The sequence below is a fragment of the Chiloscyllium punctatum genome, chromosome 50 (assembly GCF_047496795.1).
Source record: "Chiloscyllium punctatum isolate Juve2018m chromosome 50, sChiPun1.3, whole genome shotgun sequence".
Taxonomy (NCBI): domain Eukaryota; kingdom Metazoa; phylum Chordata; class Chondrichthyes; order Orectolobiformes; family Hemiscylliidae; genus Chiloscyllium; species Chiloscyllium punctatum.
In genome coordinates, this window is record NC_092788.1 from 56,422,854 (window position 1) to 56,439,284 (window position 16,431).

Here is a 16,431-nt window from a genome sequence, read left to right on the forward strand (position 1 = left end):
CCCTGAATGTGGTTGGACAGGGTAACACACAATTTGAGAAAGCATTCTGGAGCATAAACACAGCCTTCACATATCGAAGCATAGATTATAAGAGCTATGCGGAACTTTTATTAGCCAAGATGGAAAATTGTGTGTTGTTCTGGGAGCTACATTACAGGAAGGATGTGATTGCACTGGACGGGGTGCAGAGGAGATTCACCAGGATGTTTCCTGTGATGGAGCATATCAGCTATGGAGAGAGGCTGGATAAGCTTGGGTTGTTTAGTTTGGAGCAGAGAAGGCTGAGGGGGATGTGATTCAGGAGGATAAGATTACGAGGGACATGGACGGGGTGGATAGATAACCGCTGGTCCTTTTAATCAAAGGGACACAGTTTTCAAATGAAGGGTTTGAGACTTAGTGAGGACTTGAGGACTGTTTTTCACCCAAAGTGTGCTGGGGTCTGGGAAGCACTTCGTGAGAGGGGAATTGTCATGGTAACCTCAAAAACAATTTGAAAATATATGGTTATGCTTTTCAAATGCCATAAGATTCACAGTGACGGGTTTTCTGTTGGAAAGTGGGGCTACTTTAGACCGTGCTGTATTTCTGATAGTACAGAGTCTGTGCTTCTGTATTGTATGGCTGTGGAGGATCAATCATTCAATAGCTTAAGATAGGAATTGTTGGGTTTCTGAAGAATGTCTTATCAAAGTGTATATGAGTGAACTTGTAAAATCTTTTGAAAATACGTCAATGGCAAAATTAAGAGAAAAAGGTGCAGCTTTCTTACAGTCTGATACCAGATAATTGAGGACTGGAAAATAGCAGATCAATGGAGCAAATACTTCAGTTATGCCTTCACAGAATAAAAAAAAATAAAGTTTCCTCGCAATACTAGGGAACTTTAGTCTGGTGAGAAAAAGAGAATAAAATGAAATTAGCAACTAAAAGGTTTTAGAGAAAATATTGGACTGAAATTAATAGGCGTAGACAAAGTCAACAGAGGTTTATGAAATAGGAATTATATTTGAGCAAAATTATGGCGAAGGTATCAACGCAATGCGATTGGCATCAAGAAAGATTTTTTGATAAAGCCCCAAGCCTATTGAGCAAATTCGAATCCTATGGGACTGGGGCTAATATATGGTCATGGTTTTAGAATGGAAGAGCTGGCAGGAAACAGTGAGTAGGAACAAAACCATGTTTTTTGAATGGAAAACTTGGAGGATATAACAAGGATAGAGATTTGGCACCCAGCTACTCCTATTACACATCATATTTTTTGGTGGAGGGGCTCAACTGCAATTTTCCCAAGTCTGCTGACAGCACTAAATGATGTCAGCTTGTGAGTGAATGAGGAGATGTAAAAAATGATTCCAAAGTGATTGAGATAAGTGGAGTGACTGGGCAAATACCTGGCAGATGGAGAGCAATGGCAGAGATGAGAGGTTGTGTACTTTGATGGGATCAATTGAATGGCAGCCCATCATTTGAAAAGTGATTGATCAATAAATGAACTTAAGCTGCATTTTTGTATACTTCTGCGCAGCCTTCCGAGTCCATGTAGGTTAGTGAGTTCTGAACACGGATGTCAATACTGAGAATGGCATTGGCACGCTGTATACAGTGTACACAGACTCAGCAAGTAGGGAGCTGTAACATTGAAAAGAATCTGGATCTCCCTGTACACCAGTCACTGAAAGCAATATTGCAGGAGCAGAAAGCAGGTAGGAAGATAAATGCTTATTCACCTTCATTTCAGGGGGATTTAGAATACAAGAGTAAGGGTCATTTACTGTAACTGTGCAGGGCCTTGGTGGGACACCAATCTCGAACATTGTGCAGTGTTGTGTGCTGTTTTGGTGTCCTTACCTAATAAAGGGCACATCTGACATTGAGGGAGTGCAGTGAATGATGAACAGTCTGATGTCTGGAATGACAGGTTAGTTGTGGGAGCAGAGTTTGGAGTGACTCGGCCTGTATTCCATGGGCTTTAGGAAAATGGGTGGAGATCTCAGTGAGATATATAAAACTCTGACAGGGTGAGACAGATTTGAAGCCAGAGATGATATTTCACTTTATAGAAAATGGTTCACGAATCGCATTGCAGTCAAATCATACTTAATAAACAAGAATTATCAGAGAAGTCCCGATATATTGATGGGCCGAAGGCACTATATTTCATAATGTTTAAACATATTTTGAGATATGAACATTGTGTGGGGAAAACTGCATTGAGGAGATGTTCGGCCATGAAATAGCATGGGGAAAGCTCAATGTGCTGAATGACCTCCTCCTCTCCCGATGTTTCTGTGCAGTCTGTGGGAAAGCTCTGTAAATGTTGTCACAAGCTCTCAGATGTTAGGAAAGATGTCTATGCAGGGACAACAGGATAGTACTTCCCATTCCCTTTTCTGATAACGAGGTTGATGCCGGGTGTTCTGTCAGGTTTTATCATTTAAGACCTCAGAGTAGTTTGTTGCAATTCAGTGTCTCACTTGGCCGATTCAGAGACCATGTCTGTGCGTCTGGAGTCACTTTTAGGCCAGATCAGGAAAGCACGGGAGATTCACTTCCTAAAAGTATATTGGTGAAAGAGATCGAAGTTTACAATCAACACTGGACACAAGATCACTGTTACTGACACCAGATTTTAGGTCTCGATACTTTATTAATTATATTTATCTTCCACCAGCTGCCAGAGCATTGGCCTGGTCTGGATTCATAATCCAATGAGATGTCCACTACAGCACCATCTCCACATGGGGACCGATCGGAAACCCACACTGTCCTGATTATTTCGGTGCTACTTGACAGCTCTATCGAAAAGTATTCACACCAATGTGTCTGTCGTGATGGGACTGAGGGGGTGGTAATTGGTCAGATTGTAATTATTCTCCTATTCAGGGACTGGACATAGTTGAGTAATTTTCCTCATTGCCAGGGAGATGTCAGAGTTGGAGCTGGAATGAAAGAGCTTCCCAGGGACACGGCTTGTTGTGCAGCACAAGTCTTCAGTCCTATTGCAGGAATGGAGTCAGGACCCATTGCCTTTGTCGTATCTACTGTGTTCAGCTGTTTCTTCATGACTTTCCAGCGAATCGAATTGCTTGAAGACTGGTATCTGTGATTCTGTGGGAATCATGATGAGTGTGAGGTGGATCATCCATTCAACCCGTCAGGCTGAGGTTAGTGCAGACACCATATCCTTGACTTTTTTCACTGACGTACAGAGCTGTTCCGATATTTAGGATCAGGATATTTGTGGAGTCCTCTCCTCCAGTAAATTGTTTCATAGTCCATCGACATCTATGTTTGGATTTGGCAGGACGGACAGAGCTTAGATCTGATCTGTTAGTCTTGGGATCATTTCCCCTCTCCATCAGACAATAGTTCTGCTGGTCGGAATTTAACCAGTTAAGTCTGGTAGCTTTAATGGGTTTTCAATAGGTTTAGGTCAACGTGATTTAGACCCTGGTATGTTCACCCACAGTCATCACTGAACCATGGATCGGCTTGATGGTAATGGTAGACTGATGAATTATCCTCGGGATAATGTTACAGATTGTCGTTGAATACAGTTCTGCTTCTGCTGTTGCTGCAGCATCAAATGATAACCCAGTTTGAGTTGCAATATCTACAATTCAATTCTACTGTCTGTCCCCCAGTTCACACCGAGACCCATTCACCCATCAGCCCTGTATTCTGTACCTTACCTGGTTTCTGATGCGGGAACACTTGCATGTCCATATTCTCATGCTGCTGAGGGCCTCTCCCTGGTGTCACACCTCTAATTTGTTACTTTAACTCAATCTATTTAAAGTAATGATCTAAATCGTTTCTCTTCCACAATGTCAACTTCTGTATTTGAAGTGAATGTGTTTCCCTCTGTTTCTCTCCCTGACCATGATTAAGAGCTCTGTAGTGTCAGTGATGCCAGACTTATGTAGTCAAGGAACTTGTGCACCATGCGTTATTGGTCAGGACCCAGTGTACGACACTCCAAGCTGGACAGGATGTTTGAGCATCTCTGACATACTTCTTTGGAAATTGTCCAAAAACAGAAATTGCTGAAGAAATTGCAGCATCGTCTGGAATGAATGCAGTGTTTATCTTTCAGGTACAGTGACCCTCAACAAAGCTCCCAATTTCGCAAGCAACTTTAGTATTTTTATTACCAGTATCCATAGTTATTTGTTTTGTGAAAATTTATTCCATGCCTATTCATTTCTGGAGAAATTCAGCAGGTCTGTCAGCATCTGCAGAGACAGAGAAACAGCGTTCGCATTTCAAGCCCAGTGTGACACTTCCTTACAACTGAAAAGGATTGGAAACTTGGATTTTTAATAGCTTTCCAGAGGTGGGAAATAGGTGACAGGGAAAAGAGGGGGTGGCAAAGACAAACCGGCTTTTAGCAGTGGTGAATGAGAAGATGATATAAAATGGGTTTAAATTAAGGTGTGAATGGGGAAAGGGGTTCTCTATATTGAGTGCAAGATAAAGAAGACACAATCACACAAGTTCATAGGGAGGCCAGGAGGGAGAATGTTGACTATGTGGCATTTTAAAGGTCTGGCCATAAATACGGTTTCACTGTCGAGATCATCACCCCCTTTAGACAAAGGCTATCAGGTGCTTGACTTTTATTGGCACTAGTAAGCGTTTCATGCTGCCTTAGTATTGTAATAGGGAGAAAAAAACAAATCACAGTATGAAGTTTCGGCTGAGTATTGTTTACCTGTCATGTTTAAAATAGTTTCAAATTTGCAGTATTTATCTTCAAATGCTTGTTCTTGAAGTTAGTTTTGGATGGAGTGCAGAAGGTTGAGGGATGACATTATAGAAGTTTCTAAAATCATGAGAGGTATGGATAGGGTGAATATTCAAGGTCTTTTCCACGGGATGGGGGAGTTCAGCCATAGTAGGCATTGGTTTAAGGTGAAAGAGGGAAAATTTACAAGGGACGCAGGGGCAGTGTTTTTACATAGAGGGTGGTGTGGGTATGGACTGAGCTGCCAGAGAAAGAGGTACATGTACAGCTAAAACATTTGGACAAACATATGGATGGGAAACATTTAGAGGCATATGGGCCAAATGAAAGCAGATGGGACTAGCTTAATTTGAAAAACCTGGCTCACATGGACATGCAGGTTCAGAGTGGTTTTGTGAAACGGAAGTTATATTTTGCTCTGTAAAATTATGCAAAGTATATCTGGAGATGCCTGAGAATGTAACAAGTGGACTTGATAAAGGGGATCTGTTAGACACCAGGCTTTCCAGAGTTTTTCCACAAGGTATTACAAAATAAAAGTTCTTACACAAGACAGAAGCTCCTAGAATGATGGAGAATGTATTAACATGGGATGATGATTGCTTAACATATAGAAATCGGAGAGTCAGGATTAATGGATCTTCATGATAAAGGTATATCTGCTGGAGAACCACAGCTATCAGTCCGATGGCATCAGTTATTTACACTCTATACTGATAATCTGAAGGAGGGAGCTGAGTATACATCCGAGTTCGAGGATGACACTGAGAAGCAAAAGGCAGGCTGTTATTTAATGGAGAGGACTTCCAGAAAAGGAACAGTACAAAGGGATTGGAGTCTTCCTGTGTATGAAACATAAAGTCAGCATGCTGATGCAGCAAGTAATTAGGTTGGTTCATTTGCCGGTTTCCAGGGATGAAAGGGTTGTGTTATTGACAATCTGTAAAATGGAGAGGTGATTATTCATTGGGGTTTAAATGAATGAGGAGCGATACTGCTGAAAAATACAAGACACAGAAAGGACTTGAGAAGGTAGATGTTGAGAAGTTGTTACCATTCCTGAGTGGAGTCTCGAACTCTTGATATAGATTCCGAATATAGAACATCGATTTCTATCTGAGACGCAAAGTGATGTCTTCTCTCAGAAGGTAGCGAATGTCTGGGATTCCCTAACCCAGAGAGTTGTGGAGGGATGCAAGGAGTTGGCAAGAAAGTGGAGTTAGACCTGGAGTAGATCAGCCATGTTCGTAATAAATGACAGGGCAAACCTGAGGGGCCGAATAGTCTTGTTCCTATTTGTTAATTTCACTTGTTATGCTTTTGCAAAGTAACTGGTTATTTTCCCGGAAGTTGTGTTGTGTCATGCTACATTTGGGTGAGCAGATGATTTGTTTGAGTTAACGCGGGGTGGGGTATGTGGGCTGTATTCATAGCAAATCTGGGTCTGTAACACGACCCACATCTGGAGCAGACGTTGCGGAGAGGGGAATCCTGGAAACAGAGATTGGGGGTGAGTGTCACTTCGTGACCCAGCCTGGATTTTCCAAGTACATTTCCAAAACTGCACTGACCATCGGAGTGGCCTTGATATGCCCCTGTGTAGCAGGTCCGAAGGGCTGATTGGAAGTTCAGAACACAGGGCTGAGGGACACGAGTGGGCCATTCGGCCCTTTGACACCACTCAACCAGGAAATAAAGTCCTGGCTCATCTCATTGTGGTCCCAGCAGCAATTTTCTCTCCATGCACCATTATCCCCGATTCACCTGTCTATGGAAAATCAGACAAAGCTAGCCTCGATATAATATAATGTAATATAAAGCTATCCCAAACTTCTGGGAAAGAGAATTCCCACTTGAATGACTTCCCACTTTGTGATTTTTTTTCTTACTCCAGTTGTGACTGAGGATGGAGGGTGTCACTCTTTCCTTTTCTCGTCCAACTCTTCCACTGCTCACAACAAATTTTAAATGTAACCAGGCTGGTGATATGGCCGATGATAAAGGTCACAGACTGGGTTAGGTTCAGTGATAAGAACAAGTCAGGCAGATTTCTTTAGTCAGCCACAAGTTACTAACAGAACTAACGGAGGTGTATAGTGGAAATATTGGTAGCACTGCTTCCTCACATCACCAAGGAGCTGGGTTCAATTCCAACCTCGGGCGACTCCCTATGTGGAGTTTGAACATTCTCCCCATGGCTGTGTGGGTTTCCTCTCAGTGCTCCAGTTTCCTGCCACAGTCCAAAGATGTGCAGTTTAAAGTGGATTGCCCATAGTGTCCAGGGATGTGTAGGATAGGAGGGTTAGTTATGAGAAATGCCGGGTTACATCGATACGACTGGGGGACACGTCCAGGGGGGATGCTGTTTGGTGGGTCAGTGTGGACTGAATGGACTGAATGTCCTGCCTCTACACTGTAGAGGTTCTATGACAATGACAATAAATTTGGCCTTTACAAACACCCAGTGGGTACATACCTAATCCACTCTTATCAAGGTCTTGTATGTTTCATTCTCATTCCAAGAGTAACCTGTTAAGGACTTCATAATATAAGCCCTTCACCCCAGGGAGGCGTGAAATGAAATATCTCTGAACTGCTTCCAATGTAATTATATCCTTTCTCACATAAGGAGACACAAAAAAAACTAATCTCACACTCAAATCATAATGCTTATAATTGTTTTCTCAAAGTGCTGAGAGTCTTTGGAACACTCTTCCCCACAGACGATTGGAGGCAGAAATATTGAATATTTTTGAGGCACAGATGGAAGGTTCATAAATAACAACAGAGTCAAGGATTATCGAGGAATGGGCAGCAATGTGCAGTGTGGGAGGAAATGTATTCAGTGGTATCAAATAACACGGCTTCAGAATCTCCAGGAATATAATGTAAAATGTAATGATAATATCGATAAAATGTTAAGAGGGAATACAAGATGGCGGCGATCCAGAAGGTCTGGTTTGCTGGGCTTTGCATCAACACATGGGCAAAGTGGTTCTCTAACCCACCCCATCCCTGGCATTTAATTAAAATTCAACACTAAAAGACTGATGGAATCTTTATTAATCCCGTTTTATCAAGTGGAAATGACAGAACATGGGAAAGGATCGAGTAAGTCCCAACACACGGTGCACCCGTCAGAAGCATCGAGCATGCCTGAGGCTGTAGCTGCAACCCACTCTGCTCCTTCCATGAGACCCAGTTACTGACCAGGCTTTAGTCACTGAGTTCACCAAGTTATGCGAACGCTTACCTAACACTATGGGCAATTTAGCATAGCCAATTCACCTGACCTGCACATCTTTGGACTGTGGGAGGAAACCGGAGGACCCAGAGGAAACCCACGCAGATACGGGGAGAACGTGCAAACTCCACACAGTCAGTCGCCTGAGGCAGGGATTGAACCCGGATCTCTGGCGCTGTGAGGCAGCAGTGCTAACCACTGTGCCACCGTGCCGCCCATGGATAATGATGTGCTTAAATGTTGTACCTGGAACATTAAGGGGAGACATCTGCCAGTCAAGAAGAAAAATGTACTTTCTCGTCTTAAAACAGAGAGGGTGGATGTTGTCCTCTTGCAGTAGATGCACCTTGATGACAGGGAGCATTTGACGTTATAGCAGGGTGGGTTTGATCGAGTTTATTTCACATCTTTTAATACTAGGAGTAGGGGAGAAGCCATACTAGTGAAGAAGAATCTTCCATTTAAATTAGTAGATTGTATTAGACACTCAAGGAAGGATCATCATTCCCAAAGTCTTGAATTACGGGAAATAATACAATATTTTGAATGTTTTTTGCTCCCTGGTGCACTGTCTTAAAATCCTGAAAGATGCATTATCCAAAGTAAGTTATCTTGCATCATGGCACATTATTGTAGAAGGAGATTTCGACTGTCTTATGGCCCCACGGTGGACAGAATGTCGAAAGGTCCCCACTTACCCTCGTTATAAAGTAAGGAATTAGTGGGTTAGAGCTGGTGGATACCTGGAGGTAGATCTACCTCACAAGTAGTGATTTTATTTTCTTCTTTAACCCGCACAAATGCCACACGAGGGTTAAACTCTTCCCCATCCCTGCAACAATCTTAGACACGGTGACATCCTGCACAATTGGGAATATTACCCCAACATACCTGCCCCAGAATTAAGATAGAAATCACATAAGATTATATTGTATGCAGATGAGGGTCTCATGTTTTTGACAAATCCCACAGATTCGGCAGCTCACGTGATACAATGCATTAATTCGCTTATCACCTTTTCGGGCTATAAGATTAATTTTACAAAGTTTGTGGCCATGCCTATGGGAGGTCTCAGGGAAACACCTCATATTGAAACCAAATCCTGATTTCCTTTTAAATGGTCACTGGCGTGGTTTCCCTATTTTAGTATATTCATTGCATCTGTCTTTTATCATTTATTTAACGTGAACTATGTCCATGTTTTGATTAGATTAGATTACTTACAGTGTGGAAACAGGCCCTTCGGCCCAACAAGTCCACACCACCCCGTCGAAGCGTAACCCACCCATACCCCGACATCTACATTTACATTTACCCCTACCTAACACTAGGGGCAATTTAGCATGGCCAATTCACCTGACCTGCACATCTTTGGACTGTGGGAGGAAACCGGAGCACCCGGAGGAAACCCACGCAGACACGGGGAGAACGTGCAAACTCCACACAGTCAGTCGCCTGAGGCGGGAATTGAACCTGGGTCTCAGGCGCTGTGAGGCAGCAGTGCTAACCACTGTGCCACCGTGCCGCCCACAAAATTAAAAAAGACCTTCAAAGATGTGAGGCACTTCCAATATTCTGGCTAGGTCGGATAGCTGTTCTTAAAATAAATATCCTTCCGCATTTACTATACCCTGTGTGAATGCTTCCTTTGATGTTTCCCAGACAGACACTTAGGAGACTTTATGGCTGGTTTATCTCTTTTATTTGGCACCATAAGCGACTCTTTATCAAGCTAACCAAATTGCAACTACACCACAGATTGTGGGGAGTAGATCTCCCAGATTAAATGCTATCAATTAAGCTCTTTATTATCCTATGTTAGTGTGTGGACCACTGAGGACTCGGTGTCAATATGGTTCGATATTGAACCCTCTCAGACAAAGTGAACCCTTATTAGTCTGTTGTTCTTAGACAAAATGACAACATTTATGGAGTGTTATCATAACCCAATAATTATCAATAAAGTTAAAGCATGAATGCCAATGCATCAGGTCGAGGGCACAACAGCCAAAACCTTGTTTCATACCGCAATAATTGGTATACCAAGTTGGCAACCAGGGATAATGGATTCCATGTTCAAACTATGGGAAGCCAGGGATGTAACTTGCTTGAGTGATTTAGAATTAGTAGAATCCCTACAGTGTGGAAACAGGTACTTGGGCCCAATAAGTTGACTTCGACCCAACCAGACCCATTCCCCTACCATCCTATATTTACCCTGACTAATGCCCCAACCTACACATCCCGGTTTTTCTTTTCGTGGGTAAAGCCCAATGTACTTTACATAGATGCACATGAGGAAAAAATATATCCTTACTTTCTGTGCTAGGAAAAATGTTCTGTTGTGTTGGATGTCTGAAAACCCCGGGTCTGTTGGGTCGTCGTAGGTTCTTCATGGAGAATATCCCTTTGGACTTTCTCACCAGTGTGGTGCATCAAAAAACAGAGATTTATATAAGACATGGCAGCCCTTTTTGGATTACCACGATACAGGTTTATCTGTCACATTAAGAAGGGCTTGTATATAGCCATGACGATATGATCCAGCGAGGAAGAATTATGAACATAATAATTTGTATCAGTTAATGCTCTTGAAGAACGAGAGCTGTTGTTTTGTTATGCTGACGTGTGTTATTTATTCATTATTTATTGTTTATGTTTTTTTCTCTGTCTATTTAGTGTTTTTAACTTGTTTTGTATGTATATGCACATGAGTGTAATTTTGATCAGCTATTTAAGTTGTGTTGTTATTGGGTTATTATAATATTAAAAATCTCTTTTTCAATAAAGTTACTATTTTTAAAATTAAAATGCTAACATTGATAGAATAGAGTCCCAAAGAACTTTCATTAGAGAGACCACTCATGCTGGTTTACCATGAGGGTCACCACATTTCGGGTGATGGGGTGACGTTGAGAGAGCATCACCTTCATGGTAACCTCAGTCAGTGTGAGGAACTGAACCTGCGCAGTTGGCCTCCCTCTACATCACAAACCTGCCGTCCAGCCAACTGACAGGCAATAGAGCAACTGTTACAGACAGAAGCAGTCACAGGCAAAGGGCAAGAGAAACTTTCATAACAATGAAAAGGGGACAATTCAGATAATGGTCAAGATAACGGCTGAGGGTAAAAACGTTCTCTGCTCGAAATTGTATTTTATAACAAGACGTGCTTAGAAGCTGACTTTGATTTAATATTATTAAGGTGAGTCAAGTGAAATAACCAGAATGATTAAGTGTGATTGGACATCTATAACAAAAAAAAGTGTAGATTTTTGTTTGGTCTGTGTAAAGCATGCTGACCGTTGCATGAAAGTATATAGCTGATGGAATATATTGTTAGGAGAGAGAATTCCATGGGAAATGCCCACGAACAGGCGCTTGAAGAAAACTGGGGTAAAAGTGCCTGAGTGCCGTCTGGTCAGTGACAGGAACCCAGAGAGTTGAGTGACTAAAAATTCCTGTAACATGGAGCTGAGAAAACCATCAGATCAGCCGGACCGTATTAAATGCTAGAGCAAGTTTGAAGGGCTGAATCACCTCAGTGTGGTTTGAATTGTGTGTGATTTGAAAAACGTACATCTCCACTCCTTCCTCTTATGTGTTATACAATGGGGCACTGCCATTTTCTTGAAACTGGGAATTATTTGGAACATTATCTGGAATTTTCCATAATTGGCATTCTCCAGAATATTCTATAACTGTAGTCAGGGGGCGGGGGGCGTTGGGTATTGCAAACGAGAGAGAGAGAGAGAGAGAGAGAAGGCGCTCCAATGAGCGTGTTGGAGCATGAGCCTTGTTTGGGGGTCGGTGCTGTAACAGATATACAGTGACTGTGAGGGAACAGAGAGAATATGGTGACCCTTACCCTGACAGAAAGGGGAAGGTTATTGATGCGTGTCCTGTATTGCTGGGTATTTCTTCAGACCGCAGATACTGCACTGAGCTGGGTGGTGAGCACAGACCACGCTCGGTGGGTCTGGTGGTATGGTCGCCTCTGGGAAGGGAATGGTCCCTCTCTGTACTAGCCCATCCACCAAGCCCGCCATGCTCTGTCAACAAACCGTGGTGTAATTTCCCCTTATATGCCATGCTCAGGGTAATCTGTGCAGCACAGAACCAACCTGAGAAAGCTCAACCGTGTGCCCATTGGCCTTTTAAAGATGGCACCAGTGCCAAGGATCACGGAATATCCGGGGTACCCGTGCGACTGTGTGTACCTGCAGTCATGATGGGTGGGAGATTCGGGCTGGTATTGAATGAGAGAGACACTATGGGGTGGGGTAGGTAGCTCATGAGGTGAGTTCAATAAGATAGCACCAAGAAACCAGCTCAGCTTTGTACAGACAATCCCTCTGTCACATTCAATGAAAATGAAATTGAGACAAATTACTGTTTTATACAGCTCAATGTGTCGAAGACTCTACAGTTCTCCCTCCCAGTTGCAAAGCTACAGGACAAATGCTAATTCAAAACTCTCCATCGCCTGAACTCACACTAATATACCATTCACTGATAATTCTTCATAATACTGACCCGTGTTGCATGATACTGTCGAAATGTCTTCATTTCAGCATTCTGAAACTAGTGAACATATCGTTCCATGACATTTTTTCTCGGTCTCCCCCTCCCTGTCTCTTTCCCAAAACACACGGATTTACAGTCCTACGGTTCTACAGACGGAAACAGACCCCTTCGGCCCAGATGTTCCATGCCAAACAAAATGTCCATCCACACTCATCCAATTTCTCTGCCCTCGCTCTGTATCCTGTAATCCTTTCCTACCTGTATTTGTCCAAGTGCCTTTTCAATGTTGTTATTATACCCACCTCAACCACTTCCACTGACAGCTCAGTCCATATGTGTACCATTATCTGTGTAAAAGAGCTGCCCCGCGGGTTAATTTTTATTTTATTCCTCTCGAAGCATTAACAGATGTCCTCTAGACCTCGATTCCCCAACCTTGCAAAAAAAAACTTGAAGTATTCACCCCTATGCACGTCTCTCATAATTTGATAAGATCTACACTTCTATTAGAACCCCTTCAGTTTCCTAGGCTGTAAAGAAATAAGTGCTAACCTGTCCATAATCTCCCTATAACTTAAACCCTTTAGCCCAGGAAACATCTCTGAAATTTCTATTACACTCTTTCTAATTCAATAATATCCTTTCTACAGCAAGGAGAACAAAACTGAAGTCAATACTTCAACTGCAGCCTTACCAACATCCTGTACAATTCCAACATAATGTCCCAAATTCTATACTCAATGCGCTGATGAAGGCCAGTGTATCTGTGACTCAAATTTCAGACAACCGTACACCTAATCTCTAATGTCCTTTTTTTCCACTACACTCCTTAATGTACTCTCATTCATCATTAAACTCCTACCTGAATTTGACTTTCCAAGATGCAAGATGTCACACTTATCTATATTAAACTCCACATGCTATTTCTCAGCCCACTTCCCCTGCCGATCAAGGTACTGCTGCAATTTCTGATAACGTTCCTCACTGGATGCCTCCTATTTTAGTGTCATCTGCAAACTTACTAACCTTGCGTTGTGCACTCTGGTCCAAATCATTGATATAGATAACAAACAGCAATGGGGCCAGTACCGACCACTGAGGCACTCCACTAGTCACAGGCCTCCAGTCCGACAAGCATCCCTCCACCATAGCCATTTGCTTCCTAACGCCAAGCCAATTGTGTCGCCAATTTGCCAGATTATCTTGGAGTCCATGCGATCTAACCTGTCCGAGCTGCCTACCATGTGGAATCTTATGACAGGCTTTACTGAAATCCATATAGACTATGTCCACCACACTGCCCTCGTCAACCTTCCTGGTCACTTCCTTAAAAAATTCGAACAAAATTTGTAAGGCATGATCTGTCATGCACATAGCTATGCTGACTGTTCAAGTCAAACTCTGTCTTTCCAAATGCATGCATATCTTATCTCTCAGAACCTTCTCAAGTGGTTAACCGAAAACAGATGTGAAGCTTACTGGTCTATATTTCCCAGGCTTTTCTTTGCAGCCCTTCTTGAATAAGGGCACAACACTTGCTCCTGCCCAGTCTTCTGGGACCTTCACCCCTGACCTGTCCTCGCTAGCTTCTTGCAGTGCTCTTGGATATATCTGCTCAGGACCAAGAGATTTATTTGCATTTATTTGACTTTATGCATTCTAATATGTCCAACAACACCTCCACTGCGATATGAACGGTACCAAGATATGACAACTAACACCCCCCACCACTGCCCCCCCCCCCCCCCCAAAGCTCACAGATCTTCATGTATTTCTTCATGGTAAACACAGAGGGGAATTTGAGGACCTCGCCCAACTCTTGTGGTTTTATTCATGAATGCCCACTTTGGATTTTAAGGAGTCCGAGTTTCTCTCTAGTCCTTCTGTTTCTTTACTATACTGAAAGCACATCTTTGGATCCACCCTCATTTTCTCAGCCAAGGCTATCTCATAACCCCTTTTCGCCCTCATGATTTCCTTCCTCAGTAAACTCCTGTATCCCTTGCGTCTCTACAGAGATTCCAATGATTCCAGCTGCCTGAACCTGAGCCACGCCTCGTTTTTTGCTAGTCAGAGCCTGATTATCTCTTGTCATTCAGGGTTCTCTCTTCCTGCCTCACTTTCCCTTCACCCTCACAGAAACATATGGACCTTGACTTTTAAAGGCCTCCCACTTACCAGAGATCCTTTTTCCTGGAAACAAGCTACTCCCATCAACCTTTGCAAGTCCCTGTCTAAGTCCAACAAAATATGCCTCGCCCCAATTTAGAACTTGAATTTGTGAATCAATTCTGTCCCTCCCATAACTATTTTAAAATTCAGAAAATTCTAGTCACCGGTCCCAAAATGCTCCCCCACTTTACCTCCGTCACCTATGCCCCAACAGTAGGTGAGTTTGTCCCTTCCCGAGTAAGACCCTCTATATGCTGCTTTTGGAAACTTTCCTGAACACACTTAAGATGTTACGTTCCATCGAGGTTCTTAACCATCTAGATGTCCTAGTCTACGTTAGTATAATTAAAATAACCTATTATGACAATCCTATTGTTCCTGCAAGTCTCCCCAGTCTCCCTGCATATTTGTTCCTCCAATTCGCATTGATTATTTGGAGGCTTATAGTGCAACAACGTAACATCGCCATCCACCTCTAACTTCTTTGCACCATCCACAAAACCTCACTGGACATTATCTCAGTTATTTTATCTTTAAATACTGGAGTGGTGTGCACCTGAATCAGAACTATTGGTATTTAAACTGTTTCCATTTACATCTCTGCTTTGCAATGATTTTGACACCCACAGCACCCTTTGTTAAGGTAGAGTGGAGATATTGAGCTGTAAATGGATGGGAGCTGCACATCCTGTCACTGCCAGCATCGGCTGCAAGTTTCCCCACATTGAGCAGTGATCTAACACAGTATTACCTAACAATGCAAAAGCCTGGAGTTATATATGAACGAACCAGTGCGGTCTGCACAGCTCCTCACGCTGGACATTTAGCCCAGGATTATAGATCAAGCATTGGTGTGGGCTGCACAGAGTTCCACTCGAGGCATTGCTGGGTTGCATTCAGCAGTTCGTTAGCCGGATCTACACACTGCTCCATCCTTAACGTACAATGGATGGGCTGGTTATGTGAGTTGGATTGCGAATGTGAGAGAACTAAACATCTGACAATGCCTTTATTTTGTGTTTTCAGTCTTGTGATTGGACACTTCAAATCCTGACTCATCCGATTAGACCCGACCCTCTGGATGAGTGATGGTGACTGTTGTTACAGCATCTGAGTCTGCAACATGTCCAACATGTAGAGCAGAGGCTGCAGAGAGGGGCATCTCTGTAAAATGGGATGAGGAAATCACAATCAGATCAGCCGTGGTCTTAGTGAATGGTGGGGCAGGATTGTGTGGACCACGAAAGTAACTTATTCATCTATTTCTGTTTGTAACAGGCAAACTCCCCTTCTCTCCCAGTGTCCCATACTGGTGGGGAGTGAGTCCCCTCCACCTGTTTCTGCGTAACAGGATCCTCGGGCCTCACTAGGCTCCAGATTTCCCTGAGCCCTAGTTTCGAGCAATTGAATGACTGTCTCCTGTTCCTGTGTCCAAGTCTAGAGCAGTTGAGTGACTCCCACCTGTTCCTGTGTCCCAGTCTAGAGCAGTTTAGTGACTGCCTACTGTTCCCATGCCCCAGTCTCGAGCAGTTGAGTGGTTGCCTCCTGTCCCTGTGTCCCAGTCTCGAGCGGTTGAGTGACTCCCACCTGTCCCTGTGTCCCCGTCTCGAGCAGTTGAGTGACTACCTCCTGTCCCTGTGTCCCAGTCTCGAGCAGTTGAGTGACTACCTCCTGTCCCTGTGTCCAGTCTCGAGCAGTTGAGTGACTGCCTCCTGTTCCTGTGTCCCAGTCTCGA